Consider the following 24072-nt stretch of genomic DNA (forward strand, 5'->3'; position numbering starts at 1 on the left):
CTGATTCATAAAAGCTTTGCGTCTGTTCCTGTTGAGCTGTGATTGGTCCATGACACATGGAGCCAGTCACATCACCCTGTACCATGTGACCAGCTGGAGCCAATCACAGATCACTATTGAACTGTCATGAACTTAACACATTCATGACAGTTCAAAGCAAGCTTTGCATTGCAGAGAAATGAACTTCATTGCTAATGCAATGCAAAAGTGTAAAAAAAAAATGTTACTATAGTAACATTGCATTATTCTGATGAAAGTATTTAAAAAGAAAAATGTTAAAAAGTAAAACCAAAAAAAAATTCTCTCAATTTTTTTTTAACTACTTGCCGCCTTGCTGGCAACATTGTGCGGGCGAGCGACGGCTCTGGGCAAAGCTATGTAATCTTGCGTCAATTTCCTATTTCTGGGAGTGTGTGAGCCCCATGCTGCCCTCTATGCCGTCCAGGGAGAGAAGAGCGAACATGGCACTGAGTAAAAGCACTACGTTTTACACGCACACGTTAGAGTAGCACATTTAACTTTGATCGTCCCTATTAACCCTTTGAGCACCCCATCACCCAGTCTGCCATTAGTACAGTGTTGGTATATAGAATGTTTTACTGATCACTGTAATACCGCCATTAGCGACATCAAACAGCGTCAGGGTCAGCTAGCACCCTTCCCAGCCAGGGTCAGCTAGCATTATATTGCCCACACACTATTGCACTCACGCTATAGGTTGCTGATCACCACCATTATTAGTATACTGTTTGTACAGATCAATATATTGATCTCGAACAGAACTATATTAGTGCCTCCTTTTGTATAGTGTCCCCAAAAATGCATGATCAGTCCTGTTTGCTGTCAGTACTAGCGTTTAGCCCCTCTGCTGTTTTTCTCGGAAGATTTGTATCAATTAATTGTGGGGCAAAGCAATTTTATGTGCACAACAATACATTGCCACCCATCCAAATTTAGCTCTGGCCAGACAACTTGCATGGAAACCTATCACAGTTTCTGAATTTAAAACTTTTTTGGGCCTAACTCTCAACATGGGCATTCTAAAAAAGAATGAATTGCGGCCATGTTGGTTCACAGACCCAATTCATCATATGCCCATGTTCTCTGCGGTTACATATATGCCCAACATGGACCAGCAATGTACTGGTACGTCGCTGGACTTTGAGTGGTTATATTGGGATGATGCCTGCAGCTACAGGCATCATCCTGGTATCGTTTTTTTCAGCTGGTGGTCGGCTTTCTTGTAAAAACAATCCTAGCCACTAATTACCCGCTGGATTGCTTTTACAAGCATTGAGAAGGGACTCCCTCACCCCTCCCGCCGCCTTCCAAGGTCTTCTTGAGCTCTCCCGTCCCACCAGGGAACACTAATATGCAGCCGGCAGTTCCGCTGGCTGACAATAGAGCTGATCAGAGACTGCAATGGCTCCAATCATCTCTGTGGTCTAAGAGACTGGAAGCTACGAGCATTTCATAATTTCTGTTTCACCGGATATAAACAGCTCCATTTTAAAACTGGGAAAGCATCTGATCGCAACGATCTTTGTTTGATCAGATGCTGTAAGGGCAGAGGAGAGATCTAGAGTCTAATAGATCCCAGATTTCTCAGAAAAGAATACCTGGCACTGCCTATTGCTATCACAGGAGATATTTTCGCACGAAGGCGAGCGCAAGCGGCGGTCCCATGGTGATATGTAAACAGAGATTGCTCCATGCATGTGAGGTATCAATGCAAATGTCAGATTGAGGGCAGTAATTCTAGCACTAGACCTCCTGTGTAAATCTAAAGTGGTGACCTGTAAAGGCTTTTAAAGCGTCACCTATAGATATTACAAATTTACATCATGTTTGGTATCCATTAATTCGGCATAACATAATCTTTTATATTTTATCAAACACTTGGGCAATATATTGTGCTTTTGTGCATTAAAATTCTAGAAAAAAAAATGTTCCATAAAATTTGCCAAAATCTGTGTGACATAAAAAATTTCAGCACCCACTGTTTTATTCTCTAGGGCCTCTGCTTCAAAATAATATAGAATGTTTGGGGTTTCAAAGTAATTTTCTAGCAAAAAAAATATTTAAGTGAACAAAAAGTGTCAGAAAAGGCTTGGTCTTCGTGGTTAGAGTGGGCGATGTGTGGCATCATGACTAACTTTGAGTTTACTATATATATATATTTTATAACTGAAAGTAAAAAAATATAAATTGTTTTTCCAAATTTTCGGTCTTTTTTAGTTTATATCACAAAAAAATAAAAAACCCATTCGCGATCAAATATCACCAAAAGAAAGCTCTGTTTGTGTGAAAAAAGGACATAAATTTCGTTTGCGTACAGCATTGCATGACTGCGCAATTACCAGTTGAAATAGCACAGTGTTGATTAGCAAAAAATGGCCTGGTCATTAAAGGGGATACATTTTCCGGAGGGCAAGCGGTTAAATTTTTTGTGTGCCCGTGAAATGGCGACAAAGTTCAGTACCCTGTATTTTCTATAGGTGACACTCCAAAAGCCCCTACAGGTCATCAGTTTAGTGTTATGGAGAAGGTCTTGTGCTAGAATTATTGCTCTCACTCTGGCGTGTGTGGCGGTTGTAACATGTGAATCGCAATCAATGCTTTCACGCGTAGCTGCCCCCCACGCGTCCATTTATGTTCATACGAATATGTGGGGGTGGGGGGGCAGCCTCAACATTTTTTTGGGGGGATGTTATGTACTTGAGTATAACTTTTTTTTATTTTTTTGCAATAAAAAAAATTTTTTTTTCTTTGCTTAAGTTTTCTTTTTCATCACATAGGGGACACAAAGTCCTCTATGTGATGATTTTTAGGTGTTTTCTTTAATGAGACATGCAGGGTCTAAATGACCCTCATGTCTTCTGTGGGCTCCACTGAATGTATTGCAATGTAGATTGCATTGCAATACATTCCTCCCCGGCTATTCTATCTGGGGAAAGTGACAGGGTGACTCGGAAGTGATGTTATACATGTCGCTTTCTGGGTTACAGCAAAAGAGGAGGAGAGTGGATGTATGTCCGCTTTCCTCCCTCCACTCTACCCAGCAGCACCAGCTATGTTGGCCCTGGGCCCGTAGATGGGCAAGCGGAGCCCAGAATACAAAGAGGGGGTGCCGTTACTGGGGGGTGTGTGGAAGCGACTGCTTCCACCTGACAGACAGGACTCTGCTTGTCAGTTTTATACACAATCCTAGACGTATTGACCTGGCAGCAAAGGGGTTAAAGGATAAGTTCACCTTTGGGAACATGTTACATATTCCACCCATGTCCCCTATCCCTGCACTCCCTGTTATAGCAGGTCGAAGATCTTCTTCTGCCCACACGGCGGCATCATTCACATAGTTCTGTGAATGAAAGAACTACAAATACCGACAGCCTTTGCAGCTGTTGGCTTGTAGTTCTCAAACTACCAGGGTGCCCCTGAGTGCTCTAGGTAGTTCATTGTTTCTTCCTGTCAGTGTGTAACTGTCTGCTCATATGAGGTATGAGCACACAGTCCACATAAGCAGTCTGCAGGAGTCCTGCATTGCACCCTCGATCTGCTGATCACGGGTGCAACGCTTCGCAGGCCCCTAGTAAAAGAAAAAAAAAATGCACATTTTTTTTTTTTACCTGCCAAAAGATGTGCATTTTATTATTTTTTTTACAAAGGTGAATTTATCTATTAACCGCTTCCCCTCCACCCTGTAGCAGAAATACACAGATCTCACCCCTGTCAGCTCCTACACACTGCTTTGTATGCCTGCCGCAGTCCCGCTATAAGTCACTGATCGCCACCATTACTAGTAAAAAAAAAATAGAAAACAAAATTTCATTTGGGTGCAGTGTTGCATGACCGCGCAATTGTCAGTTAAAGTAACAGTGCCTTATCACAAAAAATGGCCTGGTCAGGAAAGATGGGGGGGTAAATCCTCAGGAGGGCAAGTGGTTAAAGGAATAATAAGAACTCCCCGACTGTAATGCTGATCTAGTGGTTTCCATACTTGTAGCTCACTGACACAGAACTAGAATATAGAATAGGAGTTCTGACTTCTCTGACTTTCCTTGTGTGCACTCTTGACCTGGGTCAGAGAAACTCAGTCAACTACCAATGGTATCACCTGTATTTCTCTCAGTAAAGGTATCCCTTTTAAAATTAAAGAAAGTCATATGTATTTGGCCACCCCTCCTACCCAGCATGCTGTAGGTGGCAATAGTGTGGGGGGGGGGGGGGTGTAAGGAGGCGGTGTAGGTGGGGGTTTGGGATGTTCCGGGACCACATTACAGTTTTTGGCAGTTTTAGAAAATCAGGGCTAGCTGAAGACTGAAAAGCAAAGGTAGGTTATAGTGGTGCACCGAAATACTGGTGCCGAAAAACGAAAATTCAAAATGCACTTGGCCGAAAACCAAAATGCGCAGTTTTTAAAAATGAATACATTTTTTTTTGGAAAAAAATACACTGATTAATAAAAAAAAAATATATACCCCAATTTTTTGTAAAATATGAAAGAGGATGTTAAGGCAAGTAAATAGATACCCAACATGTCACGCTTTTCAAATTGCGCACGCTCGTGGAATGGCGTGAAACTGCGGTACTTAAAAATCTCCATGGGTGATGCTTTAAAAATGTCTACAGGTTAGCAGTGTAAAGTTACAGAGGAGGTCTAGTGTGAGAATTATTGCTCTTGCTCTGACGTTCATGGCGTTCATACCTCACATGTGTCGTTTGAACACCGTTTACATATGTGGACACGTCCTACGTATGCGTTCACCACTATGTGCGAGCACGGGGGGGCGGGGGCACTTTAAACTTATTTATTTAATGGTTTTTGTTTTGTTTTTTTCTTTTTGCACTGTCCCTTTAAAAAAAAATTAATCACTTTTATTCTTATCACAAGGAATGCATGCATCCCTTGTGATAGAAATAATTAGTGACAGGTCCTCTTTAGGGAGAGATATGAGGTCAATAAGACCCCACATCTCTCCTCGGCAATGTAAAGCATTGATCTAGTGCTTTTAAAAAAAAAAAAAAGGGCCAGAACGGGAAGTGACATCGCTCTGGTCCTCCCAAGGGCATAGAGATGAGTGGTGGCCATCTTTCCTTCACTCATCTCTATGCCCAGCGCCGGGATCGATGATTTCTCAGGTAAAGCTGAACTACTGAGTGGTGGATGGGGGGTGGCGAGGGGTGACCGCGGGCAGTGGCGAGGGGCAGGGTTTTTCTGCACCTGTATCGGTGCTTTTTTTCATTTCGGCCAGTGGCCGAAAGGGGTGTTTTTGGCCGAAACGTTTCAGCCACCAAAATTTTGGCGCATCACTAGTAGGTTATGATCGCAATTAATAACACATTGAAGCACTTAAAAATGATATCAGTTTAACAAAAGTTGAGTTTACTTTAAATATAGGTCAGAGCTGGGCTGGCAAGGGCCCAGTAACCTCTACTTCGTTCTCTGAGGGCTTCTACTTGAGTGTAAGCTTGCTTTGCGTCAGACACACCAAGGAACACTTCACTTAATGGTAATCAGATCAGCCCATTGCCCATTTGTGGGACTTTTTAAGACCTGTCATTTCATAGAATACAGGCACCTTCCTGCAGCCTTCTTACACAGTGCTGTGTTCCCATATTTAATAACTGAATAATGAAGCCAGCTGGTGTCTTCATCTAGAGCCATTCTACATGATAACTGGAAAATTACAGAGTTTGTGCACATTCCGGCCTTGACATCTGTTGTTTTCCATGTATGAGCAGCCCAAAACCATCATTTTCGTTAAAAATGCTAATTCAGAGCTAACAATCATTCAGTGTCGTGTTTGACGACATACAGCTCTTTAAATGGTCCTTGAAACATGCTCTACTACAACACAGATCACGATTTCAGCCCATCTGTCTGTGGCTGAATGCGTTCTTCTCATCTGTGTGTGGCAGTGTCAGCACATCTGTCGCTTCACAGGGGAAATATAGACTTCTTATATTATCATCAAACACTTCAGTCCTCAACAGCTCTCACCACTTTTAGAGTTTTTTGGAACACAGGTTTCTGTATAATAGGGCCTGCATGCCTATTGTTGCAGACTCTTTTTGGTTTCTATAGACAGGGTTTTTTTCTAAAATTATTTCCAAAAAAGTTTGTTCTTGGAAATATATTAATATTGTAACCATTTTCTTAAAGTGAACTTTGCACTTAGACATGGTCTACTTATTAAATCAGGAACCCTACAACATCACTGCATTAAATGGTAGAATCGAAATACCTCCAGTGTTGGCACTTTTAGAGCAGCGTTCTCAACCAGGATTTTGGTGGGCTGCGTTATCCTGCTGAAAGAGGCCAATGCCATCAAGGAATACAGTTTCCGTGAAGGGGTGAGCCTGGTCAGCAACAGTGTTTAGGTAGGTGGTAGATGTCAAGTAACAGCCACATGAATGGCAGGACCCAAGGTTTCCTTGCAGAACATTGCCCAAAGCATCACACTGTATTCCAAAGATGAACAAAACAGAACCAGCGCTCAAATCTTCATGCAAACCAAGGACATGTCAAAATGCCAACCGAAGAGGTGCTCCCTTCTGAGATCGGGTAATCTGGCCACTAGTGGAAAAAAACAAACAAGGGCGCACTCTCATCGTGCATTACCGTGGTAGTCCACGTATTTATTAATAAAAAAGGATTATATACTCACAAACCAAAGTGATAAAAAGCAGTAAGGTGGTCCACAAAAACAGTCACAATATGGATGTGTCTAGTGATGCGGATAAGCTAACGCGTTTCGGGAGCTGTACCCCCTTCCTCAGAGCTCAAAGCATCACACTGCCTCAATTGGCTTGCCTCCTTCCTATAGTGCATCCTGGTGCCATCTTTTCCCCAGGTAAGTACCATACACACACCCAGCCATGATGTAAAAGAAAAGATTCATCAGACCAGTCCACCTTCTTCCATTGCTCAGTTGTGCAGTTCTGATGATCATGTGCCCATTGTAGGTGCTTTTGGCTGTGGACACGGATCTGCACAGGCACCTTGACCAGTGTGCGGATATACCGCCCCATACATATATATCCCACCTACTTCCAGATGCCATTGTAGCGAGATACCTGTCAGTGGTCATAAAGTTATGGTTGAACGGTGTAGATATAAAGGTATGAGCAGGCAGCTTTTTAGGAAGGATGTTGGTTTTATATTTTTGACTCCAGCAGTTTAAAAATAAATTCAGGTAGTGAAGAAGTTTGGAGAAGCGTGAGAAGATCTGTGTTTTTTTGTATTTTACTGCTGTGTGTGATTCTGGAAGATTCCTCCTCAGTTCTTGTCTTTATAATATGAGTGTCAGTACAGGGAGTGAAGGCAAACCACTCAAATGTGGATACACTCTGTGATAATCATTTTCTGGATGAGTGGAGAAGGTTCAGAACCCCCATCAATTTTTTTTTTTCTTTTTTTGTTTTTTTTTTTCTTTGTCCCCATTAGGGAAATTTCTCCTCACTTCCTGTCTAGGTGATGGGTGTCAAACATAACAGGAGGGGAAATTTCTTTAACAAGGGCATAGAAGGCCCATAAAACATTTTAGAATCCCTAATGTCTCCCCACTCTATCCAAAACTATAAAATTAACCACTTAAGGACCGCACCTCTGCAGTGTACTGTGGATGGGTGGCCCGTGCAGGCAGAGAGTCTGGTACGTTATTGCCTGCTTCCGGGTTTAGGGCGTGCGCATATTCGCCCCCGCTTGCTGACACCCACTGTCATTGTATACAGTGGGAGTGAGTCTGTAAGCAAGTCTTGACCAATGATTCATGGTTGGGACCTGCTGACAGGCTGTATCCAATCACAGCCAAGAGCTTTGTGTTGACAATCAACACAGAGCTTTGTACAGAGGGAACGATTGCTTGTTTTCTTATTTCTATTCTTATTAGGAACAAAGAGATCTGTCCGTAAAAGCAGCACACATTACACATTGTTAAACACATATTTAACCACTTGATCACCCTAGATGTTAACCCTTTCCCAGGCAGTATCCTTAGTATAGTGATAGTGTGCAGTATTATCACTGCATTGATGTCATTGGTGATGTCAGTTCCAGTTAATTGTCGTCCCCGCATCAGTTAGTGTTAAATTTCCTGCGCACTATAGCAGTCTCATTATAAGTTACTGATCACTGCCATTGTTAGTATAAAAAAAAAAATACAATATATATACCATAGTTTGTAGACAGTATAATTTTCACGCAAACCAATCAATATACACTAAATGGGATTAGTTTTTACCAAAGAAAATTTTTTATTATTTTTTTACTGGATATGTTATATAGCAGAACGCGAAAATAGTTTTTTTCTGGGTCTTTTTTTTAATTTATCTCGCAAAAAATAAAAAAAACCCAGTGGTGCTCAAATACCACCAAAAGAAAGTTTTATTTGTGTAAAACATTATATACATTTAATTTGGGTATAACCTTGTATGCCTGCGCAATTACCAGTTAAAGTAGCGCAGTGCTAAAGAGCAAAAAACGGCCTTGTCATGAAAGGGGTAAACCCTTATGGATCTTAAGTGGTTAAGCAAATATGTTAAATTTATAAAAAAACGTTAATATAAATAACACCGCTACCCACGTATATTCTAAACTTAGAGCGTACTTACACTAGGTATGGTTGCTTTGTACGTTGCCCAAGCATAATTGTCCCCCTTGCCCCACTGGCCTGTGTTCACATTGTACTGGGATTGAACACACGTCATCACCTCCAACTCACTCCAACTGAACCGCGCCCAAGTCCACCTCTACAAGCAGGCAATGGCACGATATGCTGAACAGCATCAAAACACAGCACAGAGTGATCACACCATACTGGATTTTTGGATGAAATATGCTCAGGTACAGTACAGATTGCCTAATGTGAGTGCGTCGATGCCCTGGTGCCATCATATTGTTCTTTTACTCATACTCCATGAGGCTCCATGATAATTGCCCATATCTTAATGCTAGATCTTTCTTTCAATAACAGTGTTTGCATAATGCATGCTGTCCAGTTCCTGTTTTTACACTTAAAAGGCAAAAGAAACAGCAACGTGGGATCTCTGTCAGCCATATATGTGATTTTATTGACACAATTCAAATTAGTACACACTTGTAAAGATCTTGGCAAGCAGCTCAGGTACAGATCTCAGCATGGAAATAACATTGAGTGTGTTTAGTACACGACCGTTCCGAATCCTTCAGCCGGCATATCGAGGGACTGAATTTGACAGCTGTCAGAGACTGCTAATGGCTAACACTGCCTCATGGATCTCCATACACTGTTAGAATGGAAGAGAGAGAAGGCAGGGAGGGGGCACTAATGCGTTTCAAAGGACACACCTTCTTTGTCATTTCTTGGCAATTTCTTGATAATTTTCATTGTCATGTGCTGCTATTGGCAGCTAGAGATGTCATTTACCAGGCAATTCTTGGGCGGCACTCGGTGATTGTCAGAAAAAGCTGACGTGTAAACAACACAGGTCTCTCTGCTGTCAGCATGGACATGCTGTTTTTTATCTATCTGCACAGCATGTCTCCCTAGTGAAACACAGCACACAGTAAAACACACAGCGCACACATTTAACCCTTTGATCACCCCTTCCTGCCCAGTGTCATTAGTACAGTGTCAGTGCTTTTTATTAGCACTGATCACTGTATTAGTGTCACTGGGGATGTCAGTGGCAGATCCCACCAAGTGTCAGAATGCCTGCTGCAGTCCTGTTATAAGTCATTGATTGCCACCATTACTAGTATATAAAAAAAAAAATTAAATTCCAGTGTATATATACCGCCATTCGTAGATGCTATAACCTTCACGTAAACCTATTAATTTACTCGATTTGGGATTTTTTTTTTTGTTAGCAGAATACATTTTGGCCTGAATTTGTGAAGACATTAGATTTGTAAAATTTTTAACTGGATATGTTTTATAGCAAAAAGTCAAAAATATTGTGTTTTTTTCAAAATTGTCGGTCTTTTTTTTGTTTATACCGCAAAAAATAAAAAATGCAGAGGTGATCAAATACCACCAAAAGAAAGCTCTATTTGTGGGGAAAAAAGGACATAAATTTCATTTATGTACAGCGTTGCATGACCGCACAATTGTCAGTTAAAGTAACGCAGCGCCTTATCGCAAAAAAATGGCCTGGTCAGGAAGGGGGGTAAATCCTCTGGAGGGCACGTGGTTAATGCCCCCAGTGTGGAAGGTGGAGGACTCTGTGAATTCTCTTCACTGCCATCTTGTGGTGAAGAAGTATGCTGCAATATCTGTGACAAATTTGTACATTTTCCCTCTTATTTCAGGCCACTGCCACATGATTTCACAGCCACGTTACCCCACATCTGTATACTATACTTTACTATACTTCCTCTGCACTGCAAGTGTGGGTGGCTATTACTCCTTTTATTCCAAAGCAGAACACTGCAGGGGCAGGAAGTCCATTTCCAGGGCACTTAGGAGAAAGATAATTGAATGCATTTCCAGGCAAAAATATAAAACCATAACATGTGACAGTACGGGATACAAATTTAAAGTGGGTTTTCAGCTGACGACATTGGTAGCAAGGCTGAAAAGTTCAGATCAGCAATGACAGAGTTGGGTGGTGACTTTGGGGGGGGATTAGAGTATAAGACCCTACCAGAAACCGTGATGTCTGTGTTAGGTATAGTTGCTTTTTCAGGGAGATCTACACTGCTAGAGCTCATTGCTGAATTCCTTCAGAAAATGCAAGTTGTCTGGCTTCAATAGTTTATTTTTTTATTGAAACAAGCTTGTATTGCGTAAGTACAAAACACCTGATCTATGTACTTGTTCCAAGTTGATAACGCATTGAAGTCAGGTGATTAGTATTTTCAAGAGGAGGGGTCAGCAGTGGTTGACTGTCTGGCTCGCTCAGTACAGGTTTCCTTATACTGATAGAACCAATATTACTGTGTTCTAGCATCTATCTCATGATAAATGGTCTGATGTGTCCAGGGGTTAGGGCTAAGAAGAAAGTTTGAACACCGTCAATGAGCAGGCCCCACCTTAGGACAAGTTTACAGCTGATTGGTGGCTTTCAGGGAATTGTTCTATTGATATATCAAGAAAACTGTAATTGTATAATTTTGTAGGTATCATTATAAGTATCTAATTCTGAGATTCACTTGTATTGCAGATGATCAATTGCCTACTGCTTTTTAAAGCTTGCAGTTTGATTCTACTGTGATAATAAAGAGTATTACTTTATAGTGTGGCAGCACAGTGGCTAAATGGTTAGCACTTCCGCCTGGCAGTACTCGGGTCGTTGGTTCGAATCCCAACTATGGCACCACCTGCCTGGAGTTTGCATGTTCTCCCTGTGCCTGTGTGGGTTTCCTCCGGGTTCTCCGGTTTCCTCCTACACTCCAAAGACATGCTGGTAGGTTAATTGGATCCTGTCTAAATTGGCCCTAGTATGTATATGCATGAATGTAAGTTAGGGACCTTAGATTGTACACCCCTTGAGGGTTAGGGACTGATGTGAATGTATATATGTGTAAAGCGCTGCGTAAATTGACGGCGCTATATAAGTACCTGAAATAAATAAAAATAAATAGTAGGAGCAAAGGCTAAACTATAAACCAACTTTAAATTGTTGCCTCGCTGCTGCTTCCTGATTCCCCGCATGCATTTGCTAATAAATAGCAATGTAAAAAATACCTTTTATTGGGTTTTTTGTGGTCACATGACCACAGAGCACCGCCTCTCACAACGTTCTCCGTGGCTGCTGTGAGGGAACTCTCCCTGGCGGACAATGTCTAGAGTAGTGGACGCTGACAGGTGACATCGCCACTCTGTGTAATTCAGCCCCATTGTCAGACTTCCACTTAAAGCAGAGTAGCCGGCGCTTTATGGTCATGTGACTGCAGGGAAAAATGATAAAGAAAAAAACTTACATTGCAGTTTATGAAAAAATGTATTCAGAGCAATTGGGAGGCAAAATGTAAAAAGTCCGCTTATAGTTCAGCCTTTCCTCCTACTTTAATATCAAACATTATTTAACATCCTTTCAATGGTTAGAATTTACAGGCAGGCCTGCCTGGAGATCTGTCGTAGAATTAGTTGGTGTGATCTACATTGAGAAAGTCAGAAAAGTCAATTGACCTTAAGTTGATTACCCTGTAATCAATATGCAATCGTTCACAGAGCACCTCACAGGGTCGCTTGGAGTTTACTTGCGAAATCATATATTGTGGACTCTTGATGAGACTACATGGCAAAGAAAAGGAACTGGTGTGATGGTTGCACTGCAGCAATATGTAGATAAATTGAAATGCCAAGAAGTTGGGCTGTGTCCCCCTATATATACCTCTGGACTGGAGAATCAATTAGAGAATTTACTGGTACTGAGTAGACAACTGTGCCCAAGCCAAATCATTGTTGCTGTACTTATCTAACCAAACTCAAGTTTAGTAGAGGCTTGAGTACTCATTAAGCCAGAGCTACTTGTTACTGCCAGTCTGGTTTTAGAAAACAATAGAATTCATAGTTTCAGATGATGAAGTAAAACTGTCTTGTCTGACCAACAGTTTAAGTGGTATTAAACCCGAAATCAAACAGTTCTTATATTGCAACTTACAAATTCTTAGATATAATTGCTGCATTAGTTTTCTTATTAGGCTTTCTTTCCTTTATTTTCACCTGGTGGTCCAGCCAGTACGTCAACAGAACACACTCTCCTGCAAATGTATCCCACAATGATCAGCTTTTATTTATTCATGTAAAATCTTTATCCCAAAAGAAAAAAACTATTGCTGTAACTGCAGCTGGAGTTTGGCTTCTATTTATTTAGTGTATTTAAAAGAAAAGTATGGGGTTGGGGGAAAAAACCTTTACACTCACCTAGGTGGATGTAACATTGATCCAGTGCTGTATCTGTCCCCTGCCAGCTCTGCACTTAGAACTGAGCGATCAGTGCTGCTCCCTCAGTTCTCCCCTCTGCTCTGAGCAGAGCGTGGTGACTGTCAGCCACCAGCTCTCTGCTCTGCCACTCCAGTACTCACTGAAGTGTTGGGCTGGGAAAGCAGCAAGAGTGGCTGGCTCAGTCTCCTAGTGGCTTGCTTAGAGGCTGAGCCAGATGCCGGTCCAGGCATCTGGGTGGATCACCGCTGTAAAGTCAGAATCAAGCCTGGAGCGGTTGACTGACATCAGCCGACAGTGGATTTTAGCCTGCTGTCAGCTGAAAACAGGTCACAGGAGTGCAGAACTAACTGCACTCCAGTGATCCTTAGAAGGAATAGGGACAAAACAGATTTGACCATGCTTCTTCTTTAAATATGCTAGTCCATATAATACTTCCCGCCCCCAAGACTGACAATGCTGCTGTCCAAAGGTGGCCCTTGTTCGTTTTAATCCAGAGTGGGGGCACTCTAATATAGGATGTGTCTTACAGGCCAGATCAGCAGGTGAAAACAGAGAGGAAAAAAGTCTATAGCTGGTGTGTTCAACCCATGGCCCATGGGCCAAGTCCTCTTATGTGACCCACAACTTCAAACCGTTGAAAGAGACAGACTCCTTGTAGAAAGTAAGCTAAGTCAGTGTTCACAATAGTGTCATCCACTTTTTTCTTTTTGTGATTGTGATCAAACAGTGGTGATCCTGATTGTTGTTTAAAAATTTCATTATGCTATTCAAAATTCTGAACAATTTCATTTTATTGTGGCCCACGACCAGTTACCAAATCACTTAAGTGTTGCTTAACACACAACAGTAAAATAATTCTGTATATGCAGTAAAGCATGCTTGTTATACTCACTGTGGAACCTAAGGGGTTAATTCTCTGTTTTGTGTAAAAAGGATGTTTTATCCTGTCTTCTCTGATCCTCCCCTACTTCACTGTTCCAAATATATCTCCTGATAGAACAGAGCTTTGGGGTTTGGTGTGTATTGGTAGAGAGTTTTTTTTTTTTTTTTTTCCTTGGGAGAGTGCATGTGACCAGCACAGGGCCAATCAGCACTGTCCAGACAGAGGGTCAGGGGTTATGCAGCCTCTTAGAGCAGAAAGAAAACTCCTCCTACAAGCTTTAACCAGTGCTTAGCCAAACACTATAGCAGTCACAAGACTGTTCTAACTGCTGATGAGAAAAGGTATTTAGCAGTTTGTATTTACTACAATTATTGCATTTCCATGTTCTGTGTACTGTGGGAGACCAGATATAGTGAATGCAGGGTCCGGGGTTTAGTAACACTTTAATTGGCCCTCGCTTTTCAAAAGCTGACCACCCCTGGTCTAATGAAAAAAAGCAAATGCAGCCACAATATCTAAGGACTAGTGAGCTCTAATATTTTACATTTTTTGGTGTTCGGTTTAATACTGCTTTAACCTCACAAATGTCGAAAGAATGCAAATAACATTTATGACCCATTGAAATTGTTGTAGTACATTTAGTATGTGTTGCATTAAGGCAGCCTGTTCATTTCAAATAGGCTGTTTAGACCAGTCATTCTCAACCAGGGTGCCTTGAGGTTTCTACAGGGGTGCCTTGACAAAATGTCCAAAAATTGCCCAAAACTTTTATACAAGCCAGCAGGTGGAACAAACCTGCCATTTAGTCACACAAAGCCACAGGTTTTCATTGTGCACCATTACGACCTTCTAGCCGCCAGACTCCTGACAACCAATGACATCATCAGTTGATAAGCAGGATGTCAGTTGCCTGCACAGCATCCTAGTTTGCCCCTCCCCTGCCCCCTCCATCAGTGCTGGGGTCACATTAGCTCAGTAATGGATAAAAACTGAGGGAGAAGAGAAACAATTGAATACTACTCAGTACCAGTGTGCAAAAGTGTATTTGCTTTGAAAGAATAAATCACCTCTAATGTTGGGTGTCCTACGTGTGTGGATGTTGCTGCGTTATATAAAATTATTAGAATAGTTTTTCACATTTTAGAATGGGGTGCCCTTTTATAATGGACAGTCTTGAGGCACCCCATTTTAGAATGGGGTGCCTCAAGACTATCCATAAATTTAAAGGGTGCCTTGGGACTGTCCACAATTTTAAAGTGTCCCTTGACTGAAAAAAGGTTGAGAAACACTGGTTTAGACAATGCATGTAAGAAAAGAAAGGGGGGTAAATGTCTGGAACTTGATAAAAACTAAAAAAAAAATAAATCAGAATTTCCTCACCCTTTGTGCCCATTACTGGCAATCCTGAGTTCATCTAAGGTCTTTACAACAAACATCTTAGATGCCTCCAGTCCAGAGGTCATTCTCACCTGACAGATTTTCTGACACAAGACGTGCCCTTTACTCAGTTAGTGGACCCCCACTTGGATTTTTGGAGTGGCCACCAGCTCCATAACTTTCTTCATATGCTTTCTAAACAGAAGGGCTTACCCGCCCCCTCAATGAGCTTGAGAAAAAAGAAGACCCAATCCACCACAGTTTCTCTACTATCTAAACTTCCTTAGTCAGGTCAGAGTCTGGCTATGTTTGACTACATTCCACCTTTCCTAGTGAAATGGGAATTCGAACTGGGAACCCAATTCATGACTCGGCAAAGGGAGAGGATCCTCCATTTTGCTTAAACGACCGCCATCGCAAAGATACTGCCTCAAGGTTTGAGAGGGTTTGGGATCCCTGGATCCGTTATTTTCAACCTTCGACTATATGATGGGCGTGAAGGTGGCCAGGAAAGCCTTTGAATGGGCTCCGACTTCTCTCTTTTACTTCTTTTCTCTACCTTTGCCTTTTATTATTCCTCCTTCAATCTCGAGTGATGACATAGTTCCCCTTTATTTATCAGATTGTGATATCGAGTTTATTTCCTCTTAAGATGTTGTGGAACAAAGGGATTCCTAGGTGTAACATTGGTATGTCTCAGTAGCAGGCATGGAATATAATAGGTATGTTTTGCTGTTCTTAATTGAACTTCTTTTTGCTTACCATTTTGATGCTCATGTTATACACCAGCTGTATCTTCCTGGTCTATTGGTTTAGACTTTATTTTCCACCTGCGTTGCTGGATTACTATGCAACTCTACTATTTTAGGATTGCCCGACTTTGTTGTTTTGAATATAAAACTTTAATAAACACATTGAAACAGAAAAGTCCTCCATCGCTACTAGCATACAGGAGACAAACTTCAAGATTCCTACAAGATGGAATAGAGTTCCTAGTGTCCTCCATAATGTACTGAATATCCCCAAGTCCGGAGTGACTGTTGGAGATGAGGAAAGGAGAGGAATCCAGAAATCAAGTGTATTCAGACATTCTCCTTGATCCGCTGATACTTCTCAGTTAACCTTGGTATTTTCTGTTTAACCCATGTACAGTTATGTTACCGATTTGTTAACAACCCTGACATGTATCTCCATTGTTCATGATGTCCGTGTGTGTGTGTGTCCGTGTGTGTGTGTGTGTGTGTGTGTATACACTGCTCAAAAAAATTAAAGGAACACTTTGAAAACACATCAGATCTCAATGGGGAAACGTATGCTGGATATCTAATCCTGATATGGACTGGGTAATGTGTTAGGAAGGTAAGGATACCCCATCGTTTGATGGAAATGAAAATTATTATCCTACAGAGGACTAAATTCAAAGACACCCTGAAAATCAAAGTGAAAAAATAATGCAGCAGGCTAGTCCATTTTGCTGAAATTTCAACATCAGGCATGCTCCTACTGAGATGATGGATGGTGTCCTGGGGTATTTCCTTCCAGATCTGGACCAGGGCATCACTGAGCTCCTGGACAGTCTGAGGTGCAACCTGGCGGCGTCGGATGGACCGAAACATGATATCCCAGAGGTGTTCTATTGAACTTAGGTCAGGCAAGCATAAGGGCCATTCAATGGTATCAGTTCCTTCATCTTCCAAAAACTGACTGCATACTCTTGCCACATTAAACCAGGCATTGTTGTGCACCAGGAGGAACCCAGGACCCGCTGCACCAGCGTAGGGTCTGTCAATGGGTCCAAGGATTTCATCTTGATACCTAATGGCACTCAGGGTGCCATTGTCTAGCTTGTAGAGGGCTGTGAATCCCTCCATGGATATGCCTTCCCAGACCATCACTGACCCACCACCAAAACAGTCATGCTGAACGATGTTACATGCAGTATAACGTTCTCCACGGCTTCTCCAGACCTTTCACGTCTGTCCATGTGTTCAGGGTGAACCTGCTCAAATCTGTGAAAAGCACAGGGCGCCAGTGGCAGACCTTCCAATTCTGGTGTTAAATGGCAAATGCCAGTCGAGCTACATGGCGCTGGGTGGTGAGCACAGGGCCCACTAGAGGATGTTGGGCCCTCAGGCCAACCTCATGAAGTCTGTTTCTGATTGTTTGGGCAGAGACATTCACACCAGTGGCCTGCTGGAGGTAATTTTGTAGGGCTCTGGCAGTGCTCATCCTGTTCCTCCTTGCACAATGGAGCAGATACTGGTCCTACTGATGGGTTAAGGATCTTCTACAACCTTGTCCACCTTTCCTAGAGTAACTGCTTGTCTCCTGCTCCTGACTCCATGCTCTTGAGTCTGTGCTAGGAGACACAGCAAGCCTGGCAGTGGCACGTATTGATGTGCCATTCTGGAGGAGTTGGGCTGCCTGTGCAACCTCTGTATATTCCAGGTATTGAATCATGCTACCAGTAGTGACGGTGAAGTCGCACGATTTCAAAGTCAGACGACATGCTGATTTGAGGTGTGATTTGCAAGACATCTGACACAGATTTCTATGCAAATCACACCAAAAGTAGTGCATGCACTACTTTAGATATATGGCCACTGTAATTGCGAACAATAGGGTGCGACTTGCCATGCGATTTGCAAGTCGTATGGCATGTAAATCACATGCCAAGTCGCACACAGTTTGACTGGTTTAAAGAGTCCTCTTATGAGGTCTAGCATTACAATTGTAGCTTGATGAAGAGCAGTGTTATGCTTGAAACTGCACAGATGTGCTAATTTTTGTATGAAGATACACTTGAAGTAAAAGAATTTTTGCTACTTGGAGATCTTTCTATACACATTTCTGTTTGATGTGATTGCACTATGTACAAGTTTATATTGTGTTTTCATATCTTTTTGTACTGTGATTTTCTCGATTAAATAAAGGAATTAAAAAAGCCCTCAGAAATGCCCCTTCTACTGCTCTCAACCTCCTCCAAAGCTATCTTTTGCTGGTGATAGAGGGTGACTACGTTGTTTCTACATTTGCTCTGCATGGTCCCAATATATGTAGCAACGTAGCCACCCTCTCTTGCTTGCTTCCAAGATTATGGACTATGGGATGTGAAATGTGCCTAGAGCCACAACAAATGTCCACTGCCCTCTCCAAACAAATGGAAGTGGGGGGGCGGGGGGAAGGTCAACTTACCCTTTAAGTAGTGGATGTGTATGGATTATGTTTGGGGACTAAGAATTAATTTAGTGTCACTTTAAAGTGGAATGTCACTTTTACAATCAACATGGACTATTTTTAATCCTTATGCTGCTAGCTTTAGTAAATACATAGGAAAGTAGATCATATTTACTTGTGTTTAAACTTTTTTTTTTTTTTAACATTTATTTAGTTACTTCCTGGTTTGCATGCCTAGGCAAATGATGTCATACATCCCAGCAGCCTTCGGGGGGGGGGGAGGTTCTCAGCTCAGCCAATGCCTGAGCTAAGGCAAGATGGATTTCAGGAAGTAAATGATACATAAATCATCTACCCTCACTCCAGCTGGCCACTCCCAGAAATGTCAGGAGGTGTTTTTCAAAATTATTCCAATCTTTCCAAAACTGAGCTCTTAGTATTCCCCCCAGCCCGTGCCCTCTCCCCTGACTTCTCCATCAAGATCAATAATACAATCATCAGTCCCTCCCCTCATGCCAGGGTACTAGGTGTAATCCTGGACTCCCATCTGTCCTTTCAGCCCCAAATCCAATCGTTGTCCAAATCTTGTAGACTTCACCTCCACAACATCTCCAAGATACGGACGTTCCTAACTTCGGAACCACTAAGCAACTTATTCACTCCTTTGTTATATCTCGCCTTGACTATTGGAACTTCCTCCTCATTGGCCTACCTCATCGCAGGCTATTCCCTCTTCAGTCTATCATGAATGCTGCTGCCAGACTCATCCACCTTACTAACCGTTCTGTATCTGCCACCCCTCTCTGCCAATCCCTCCACTGGCTTCCCATTGCCAACGGATAAAATTCAAAACATTAACAATAACATATAAAGCCAAATTACATCACCAATCTTGTCTCTAAATATCACCCAAACCGTACTCTCCGCTCCTTGCATGACCTCCTACTCTCTAGCTCCCTTGTTTCCTCCTCACATGCTTGTCTCCAGGACTTCTCCAGAGCTTCCCTCATCCTCTGGAACGCTCTACCCCAATTTATCAGACTATCGCCTACTTTGCTCACTTTTAGGCGATCTCTGAAAACCTATCTCTTCAGGAAAGCCTATCCTGCCCTCAGCTAATACTAGAATCTTCTACTCTTCCAACCAGTCCATCCCCCAAAGTTACTACCTTTTGTACCACTAGCCCCTCCCTCCTAGATTGTAAGCTCCAAGGAGCAGGGCCCTCCTATCCCTCTTGTATTGAACTGTATTGTTGCTGTATTGTCTTCCGTTATATTGTAAAGCGCTGAGCAAACTGTTGGCATTATATAAATCCTGTATAATAATAATAACACTGAATCTGACTTTGATATATACATTACTGTATACATGTCATATCACTATAATGGAGTACAGGGGAGGGGGGATATACATTACTGTATACATGTCATATCACTATAATGGGTACTGGAGAGCTGGGATATACATTACAGTATACATGTCATATCACTATAATGGAGTACAGGGGAGGGGGGATAAACATTACTGTATACATGTCATATCACTATAATGGGTACTGGAGAGCTAGGATATACATTACTGTATACATTTCATATCACTATAATGGAGTACAGGGGAGCTGGGATATACATTACTGTATACATGTCATATCACTATAATGGAGTACAGGGGAGCTGGGATATACATTACTGTACACACGTCATATCACTATAATGGAGTACAGGGGAGGGGGATATAAATTACTGTATACATGTCATATCACTATAATGGAGTACAGGGGAGGGGATATAAATTACTGTATACATGTCATATCACTATAATGGAGTACAGGGGAGGGGGATATACATTACTGTATACATGTCATATCACTATAATGGAGTACAGGGGAGCTGGGATATACATTACTGTATACATGTCATATCACTATAATGGGGTACAGGGGAGCTGGGATATACATTACTGTGTACAGTTTTATATTTTCGACCCTTTATTCTAAAGAAAAATTTATTTTCATAAGTTTTAAGGGGGCGTGGATGGGGGCAGGCGGGGCAGGGATGGGGGTTGGGGCGGGACAGGGGTGGGGTTTGGGGCGGGGTTGGGGGCGGACCCGGGCAAGGTTGGGTGGGGCAACTGGTGGAGGGTAAGTTTTTTGTTTTTTTTTTTTGTGACCGGCTAGTAGGTCTGGACTTGAAATTTTAACCCCTGATAAAGTTTATTACATTATCTATATACATAAATAGTGATCCATAAAAATATGCAGAATTCTGATTTCATTATCTCAATAGGCCAATCTACTTTTAACATTTGGATTTTTCGTACGATTTTCTTACCATGTGTACGGGGCATTACTATGGAACTATGTTCCCTGCACAGAATGATCTATTCACATATATCTAGGTCCATTGATAGATTCAAGATGTTTGATAAAACGAGTCCATCTTGGACAGTTCAGTAAACCTGCTTGTGGCTAGATGTGGGCAGGGGACATCTTAGATTGTAAGCTCCCAGGATCAGGGCCCTCCTATCCCTCTTCTATTGAACTGTATTGTTGCTGTATTGTCTCCCGTTATTGTAAAGCGCTGAGCAAACTGTTGGCGCTATATAAACCCTGTATAATAATAATAATAATAGAGGAAGTGTTGATACTCTTTGCTGACTTCAGAATTGCCTCTTGCAGTGTGACAGTTGCTCTGTGTTCCCCATACATTCTCCGCAGTCAGTTCATTCACGCCCTTGGCAGATAATGGTGAATCCTTGTCTGAATTGTTCTGGCTCAGACGTGTTCACTAATAAATCACATGGCAGGGATATTACATGGTGGGCCGTCCCCGAGTTCCTGCCGTTGGTTTTGGCATCACATCATATTAAGAATAAAGCATCAGAACCGGTCTACAGATTGCAATTTACAGAGCGGCGCCTTCTGTACAAAAGCTGGTTGCCTTGACAACTGGCTGTTACTTTGGATACTGTTCAGTGACTCATCCAAAGTTTGCTGTGAAGGAGCTTGTGTAACAAATGTTGTAGACATTCTTGTGTTCCATTTACATATTTCCTCTTCCTGGTAATGTCAGTGGTGGGTCATGCACCGCACAACAGATATGTCTGCATTTGAAAGGTGTGCTCCAGTTAAAACCGACCATTAAACATAAACTCCAGGGGAAAACAAATGGAGCATACAAATAAATGACCTCTCTTAAAGCCTGTCCCATATGTAAAAACACATAGTGGAGGGCGCCATCTAAGTGCGGCATTAAAACATTTATTATATGATGAAAACAAATGGGCAAGTAAGTTTTTGTGGAGACATGTAGAGCATACGAAATTAGGACATCTAAGGAACCCTGTAGCAGAGGCTTCGAGTCCAGGGATTGTGCAGCACTGCCGCTGGCCAGGTAGGCATAGGAAGCTCAAAATATTTCCTGGTCAGGAGAAGACTCCACGAGAATCTGGTGGATGAGATCAGCACCAGGGGGCTCCCTGGCTGCTACTTTATCCAGTAAAAGTGTTACATTCATTCAGCCCCCACAGTGCTGTAAGCGCTGAACTTCTATTTCTGACCATAGTACACTGATCACAGCAGTTCACTCAATGTACTAGGGCAGGACAGTGGCTAAATGGTTAGCACTTCCACCTGGCAGTACTAGGGTCATTGGTTCGAAGCCCAACCATGGCACCACCTGCCTGGAGTTTGCATGTTCTCCCTGTGCCTGTATGGGTTTCCTCGGGGTACTCCGGTTTCCTCCCACACTCCAAAGACATGCTGGTAGGTTAATTGGATCCTATCTAAATTGGTCCTAGTATGTGTATGAATGTAAGTTAGGGACTTTAGATTGTACACCTCTTGAGGGTTAGGGACTGATGTGAATGTACAATATATATGTAGAATGCTGTGTAAATTGATGGCGCTATACAAGTACCTGTAATAAATGTGCACCTTCTCCTTTCAATGGAAAAAAAAACTTGTATTCTTTTTACTGAATGCAAGGCTTTCTGTGCTTGGCAGAGAGATTGTGTTGTTTATCCAACCCATCTTCCAATCACAGAAAGCTTTACACTTCGTAAATGGAATACAAGGCTTTGTTGAATGGAGGAGGTATACATTGAGTGACCTGCTGTGGCCAGAACTACAAGTCTGAGCGCCAGAGGATTGGCACTTACACTACTGTGGGGAGTAAATGAAAGTAAACGTTTTACCAGAGTAACAGCCAAACATGATACATACATCAACAGATGTAATGTATTTTTAAACAGCAAATGGACCAAAAATGTTTTTCCCCAGAGTTCAGATTTAAAGTGGTTGTAAACTTCTGACGTGAAATATGAGCAAAGCATATTAATCTATAAAGTGTACTTGTCTCAATTAAGAGCACTAAATGTCCTTTCTATCTGCTGCCTTCTTCCTCTGCTATCTGCATGGGTCACTTTTGACAAGTTTTCCTGATACCAAGAGAAAAATGGTGATGGGGAGGGCACAGCCTGTGATTGACAGCCTCAGCTCTGTTCCTGTGTGCTGTGTGAAGGGTGGGGTGTCCCTTCCCTCCAATCAGCTCTAAGAGCTGTCCTCACTGAGTGTAACATCAGCCCTCCGCCCGCTGCTGCTGAGAGATCCTGAGTAAATCCTGCACCTTGTATGGATGTAGGTGACAGACGGCTGTAAAAAGGTACAGCTTATGAGGGAGGATTTGTTTCATCTCTGTGTATCACCTGAGGCCAGTCACTTCACTGGGTATATGTAAGGGTTTACAACCACTTTATGCCTTGAGATGTGTATAGAAAATACAGCATACATGTTCATGGCTTCAGTTTTCATCTTGGCATTGCTTTACTGCACTAGTGAACCCTTCTACCTTTTTCTGGTGATCTGGGAGTCCGTTTGTGGTGCAGGAAAATAATTCCTAAGCATGCCCATAGCCGGCTCTTGATGGTCTTTAACTTAAAGCAATCCTTTATATTAAAAGAAAAAAATATTGGTACTGAGACTTTTCTGAGGATGAAACATGCATTGAATTTTTTATTCTGATTTGTAATGAAGGAAGCAGAGAACATTTCTCAGCACAAGCTTCAATATACACTTTGTTAGCCATCAGTGTATACATTGCCTAGGCACAATATTCCAAAACTTTGGGGGCTCCAGGTCTGAGATGGGGGCCAGTTATCAAACTAAATATCTTATGGTGCATTATGCGACACCAGATTTGTTAATATTTCTTGCTTGCCATACAGGGCTACTTAAATTGTAGGGGATTTGGTTCCTACCAACAGCATATCCCAATGATATGATCTTCAAAATAACAATAGTTTTTATATACTACAGTAACCAATGACATTAGCTGATCATCAGCTGTCATTTGCTAGTCCATTTAATGTAAGCTGTATGGAGGCACAACTTCTTCTGTTTCAATGTTTTTATCTAAGTTCTATAACAGAACAATACTTCAGTAAACCTTTTATGGTAAATTCAAGTAAAATTCTGCAACACAGGCGGGGAACGTCAAATAAACATACAGTTGCAAGAAAAAGTATGTGAACCCCTTGGGATTACGTGGAGTTTTGCATGAATTGGGCATAAAATGCGCTCTGAACGTCATCTAAGTCACAACAATAGAAGAACACAGTCTGCTGAACATAATATTACACAAACATTAGATGTTGCCATGGTTTAATTGCAAATAACATGTAAACATTCACAGTGCAGGGAGGAAAAAGTATGTGAACCTTTGGACTTAATAACTGGTTGACCCTCCTTTGGCAGCAATAACC

At 42.0% G+C, this 24072-nt stretch overlaps 1 protein-coding gene across 8 annotated transcripts in view; it reads left to right on the forward strand.

Annotated features, from left to right (window-relative positions):
* Window positions 1-24072, forward strand: part of JAKMIP1 (janus kinase and microtubule interacting protein 1) — a 249212-nt gene that overhangs the window by 81435 nt on the left and 143705 nt on the right. The gene's annotated exons all lie outside the window — the stretch shown is intronic.

Source organism: Staurois parvus, unplaced genomic scaffold (genome assembly GCF_062004578.1).
Source record: "Staurois parvus isolate SC_StPar_1 unplaced genomic scaffold, SC_StPar_1.0 ptg000186l, whole genome shotgun sequence".
Lineage (NCBI taxonomy): Eukaryota > Metazoa > Chordata > Amphibia > Anura > Ranidae > Staurois > Staurois parvus.